The sequence below is a fragment of the Myotis lucifugus genome, unplaced genomic scaffold (genome assembly GCF_000147115.1).
Source record: "Myotis lucifugus unplaced genomic scaffold, Myoluc2.0 scaffold_16, whole genome shotgun sequence".
NCBI lineage: Eukaryota > Metazoa > Chordata > Mammalia > Chiroptera > Vespertilionidae > Myotis > Myotis lucifugus.
In genome coordinates, this window is record NW_005871064.1 from 13,750,378 (window position 1) to 13,754,731 (window position 4,354).

Genomic DNA, 4,354 nt, shown 5'->3' on the forward strand with positions numbered 1-4,354 from the left:
GATTCCAGCACTTGCTGTTTATATACACTCAGGCCTGTTACTTTATCTTCCCAACCTTCAGTGAAAGTCTCAGAGGGAAGGCCATCACGCTTGGCCACACATTGGATACTGTTGAGAGAGCGCCAGAATCCCAGACCCCAGACCCTAAAGCCAACACAGGCTCGTTTCCTTGATGAGAAAGTTTCTTCCATCGAAAATTTGTATGTCTTTCTTCTCCTCCCCCGTCCTTCCCCTCTTTTCTACCTCTGCCCTGCCTCCTCTTCCTCCTTCTTCAGATAAGGATGGGCTATTTCCAGGGCTGTTTTTCAGCAAATGATGAAGTTTTTAGCTGCTTGACCTTGGGCAAGTCACTTACTCTGTATTTCATTTTCATTTTCTATAAAATGAGGAATACAGGGGGACCCACCTCACGCAAGGTACATTCATAGGTTCTGGGGATTAGGATGTGGATATCTTTGTGAGGACCATGATTCTGTCTACCACTAGGTCCTATCTGGGCACAGGTTTCATAATGCATACGGTCAGCTGATTCTTCGTGCCCACCTGGAGAATTTTAGCTAGGAGCCTCCTGGGGATGGAGAGAGGGACTGTGGGGATTAATGGCTCAGGACTGGTATTAACAAAGGAACAAAGACAAGGGCCGGGTTCACGCCAGGAAAAGTGTCCTGCGGGCATAGAAGGCTTGGCTGGAGGCAAGAGAAAGGCTCTGGTTGGCAGCCGGCTGAGGAATCATTTTGTGAAGGGCTCAGAATGTTGTCTGTTTAAAACGTTCTCACTCCTTTCCTGGCAATCCACCCAAGTTTCTTGGCATAGAGGACCAAACACAAGAGCCTGGTCACTCCTCTGGGTGGGGATAAATAGTTGACAACAGATGGAAGGTGACATCCCCATCCCGCTGAAGGTAACTGTCCTGTGGGGAAGCTGCAATTGCTTACTATGGCCACCAGATGGCAGAGTGGAGAGCAGCACTAATTACAGTGTGGGTGGAACTTGACCTGTGAGAGGGAAGCAGGAGGTGCCTGGGTTTCCAGGGATGCTCCAGTGAGGTTCAAGCTGGCCTGGCAGTATGGGCTGCTGAAGGGGAGAGGAGCAGTCAGTCATTCCTAAGTCGCTAGCTCAGGGACTGGTCTCAGAGTTCATTGGGTGGGCTGCTGGGAGACCAGCATCCCTGGGGATTAAGTGGTTCCTGGCATTCCCTTGCTTCCCCCGCTCCCCTTCCAGCACTGGGCTCAAGTCCATCAATGAGAACTTCCATCAGATGAGAATGGAGGAACAATTTATCTTTTGTATATGTGTGTCCACACTACTGGGAAGCAAAGGTGTGCCTCCTGCACTGGCATTAGGCCAGACTCTCTTTTCTTAGCCCTCAGCCCTCCACACTAGCTCCTCACTGGCCGGGGCCCCAAGCAGCCACTCCCTGATCACCGAGAGAGGGGTTTGGGAGCTCTCCAAAGACCAGAGAAACTTAACTGTTTGCTTTTGTAATTTCATCAAATAAAAGGGTAGGGGATGGAGGACCTTAGTTCTCTTTCCCTTCTTGCAAGATGGCAGGTGAAAAGAAAACCGAGAAGCCGGATACTAAGGAGAAGAAACCTGATACTAAGGAGAAGCAGGCTGACACTAAGGAGAAGAAACCTGAAGCCAAGAAGAAGGCTGATGCCGGCGGCAAGGTTAAGGAGCCTAAGAAGGGGAAGCCCCACTGCAGCCGAAACCCCGTCCTCGTCAGAGGAATTGGCAGATACTCCCGGTCGGCTATGTATTCGAGAAAGGCCATGTACAAGAGGAAGTATTCGGCCCCTAAATCCAGGATTGAAAAGAAAAAGAAGGAGAAAGTTCTTGCTACTGTTACAAAACCAGTTGGTGGCGACAAGAATGGTGGTACCCCAGTGGTTAAACTCCGCCAAATGCCTCGATATTATCCTACTGAAGATGTGTCTCGAAAGCTGCTGAGCCACGGCAAGAAACCCTTCAGTCAGCATGTGCAGAGACTGCGGGCCAGCATCCCTCCTGGGACTATTCTGATCATCCTCACTGGGCGCACAGAGGCAAGAGGGTGGTTTTCCTGAAGCAGCTGGGCAGTGGCTTGCTACTTGTGACTGGACCTCTGTCCCTCAATCGAGTTCCTCTTCGTAGAACACACCAGAAATTTGTCATCGCCACCTCCACCAGAATTGTTATCAGTGGTGTGAAAATCCCCAAACATCTCACTGATGCTTACTTCAAGAAGAAGAAGCTGCGTAAGCCCAGACACCAGGAGGGTGAGATCTTCGACACAGAGAAAGAGAAATATGAGATTACAGAACAGCACAAGGTTGACCAGAAAGCTGTGGACTCACGAATTCTGCCAAAAATCAAAGCTGTTCCTCAGCTCCAGGGCTACCTCCGCTCTCTGTTCGCTCTCACCAATGGGCTTTATCCTCACAAACTGGTGTTCTGAATTTCTTATAGGAACCCGATTAAATAACTAAAAAAAAAAAAAAAGGGTAGGGGATGCATGGCAACAAAGTTCACCCCCTGCTTCATTCTCAGGATAATGTGTCTGGAAATGAATTAGAAACTGATTTGACATGGATCTTGAATGAAAAGGTCAAAAGTGTTGCAACTCAAAACACTCCTCTCTGTTTAGTCAGTCCTAACAGTGCCTCCCAAGGAGAGAGGAAAAGACTAGTGCTCCTGGGCCAGGTAGCTGGCAGGTGCTTTCCTAACTTTGTGTCTGTGAAGTGAGCATTATTATTAGTGAAGTGATCACTAGAGGCCTGGCGCACGAAAATTGTGCATGTGTAGGGTCCCTAAGCCTGGCCGGCAATCTGGGCCAGCCAAGGCCTTTTTCCCCTGGCTGCTGGCTGCTGGCTGTGGGCCAGGGCCTTCCTTCGTTCCGCGCCGCCCCCTGGTGGTCAGTGCATGTCATAGTGAGCAGTCAAACTCCCCGTTGGTTGAGCTCCTAGTCGGGGATGATTTGCATATTAGCCTTTTATTATATAGGATTCCTATCTGACCAATGAGGGAAGTGAGGCTGAGAGTGTATTCGTTATCTATTGCTGCATAACAAATTACTCCAGAATTTAGCAGCTTAAAATAACAATCATTTATTATCTCATGCAGTTTCTGAGCATCAGGACTTTGAGGGTGGCTTAGTTGGGTGGTTCCTCATTAGATTGAAATCGATGTTGGCTTGGGCTGCAATCATCAGACTGCTTGACTGGGGCTGGGTAATCTTCTTTCAAGATGGCTCACATGGCTGTTGTCAGGAGGCCTCCGTTCCTCGTCACGCAGTACTGATGAGGCCTCCACAGGGGGCCTGAGTGTCAGTTGTTTCCTCAGGACTAGTAATCAGAGGGAGACAAAGGGGAAGCCACATGCCTGTTTCTGACTAGCCTCAGAAACCACATATCATCACTGCTGCCACATTCTATTGGCCACACAGACCAACTCTGATAGAATCAGGAAGGGGACTGCACAACGACACCCATGCCAGTAGACAGGGTCATTGGGGGCCATCCTGGAGGCTTCCCATCACAGAGAGCTCACGTAACTTGGCCATCAAATGGAGAGACTGAACTTCACTCAAGGCACCCACAGCTCCTTTGGGTATGGTCAGAGGCCTGGGAGTGATATTCAGATAGGCTGATAATCCAATGGTTTATGTTTTTTCACTGTATTGAAAAAAATGGAAAAATGGCAATAATAATTATTTTTCAGGCCACGGGGAAATGGTCATTTTCATTTGCTGTTAGTGGTATGATCAAAATTTAAACTTGGCTTACACTTTGACTCAACCATTTACCATCTAAGACTATTGCATATATTATTTATATTCTACATATATTCACACACACTCAAACACATACAACACATAAACAAGGCTTTACAGCACTATCCTATATAATAAAAGACTAATATGCAAATTGACCAAATGGCAGAACAACCAGTTGCTATGATGCGCACTGATCACCAGGGGACAGACGCTCAACACAGGAGCTGCTCCCTGGTGGTCAGTGCGCTCCTACAAGGGAAGCGCCGCTCAGCCAGAAGCCGGGCTCATGGCTGGTGAGCGCAGCAGCAGTGGCGGGAGCCTCTCCTGCCTCCGTGGCAGCGCTAAGGATGTCTGTCAGTTGAACATCCCCCGAGGGCTCCTGGACTATGAGAGGGTGCAAGCCGGGCTGAGGGACCCCCCATCCCCCCCAAGTGCATGAGTTTTGTGCACCAGGCCTCTAGTCATTTATAATAGGGAAAAATTGAAGAAAAATCTGAGATTGGTTAAGTAAATATTTATCATTATAATGGAGCTAGAGGCCCGGTGCACAAAAATTTGTGCACTCGGTGGGAGGGGAGGCTGAGTCAGTATACCATGTCG

At 48.7% G+C, this 4,354-nt stretch overlaps 1 pseudogene; it reads left to right on the forward strand.

The window, feature by feature from the left end:
- The first annotated feature begins 1,519 nt into the window (after positions 1-1,519).
- Positions 1,520-2,466, forward strand: LOC102423948 (annotated as a pseudogene).
- The last annotated feature ends 1,888 nt before the right edge of the window (positions 2,467-4,354 follow it).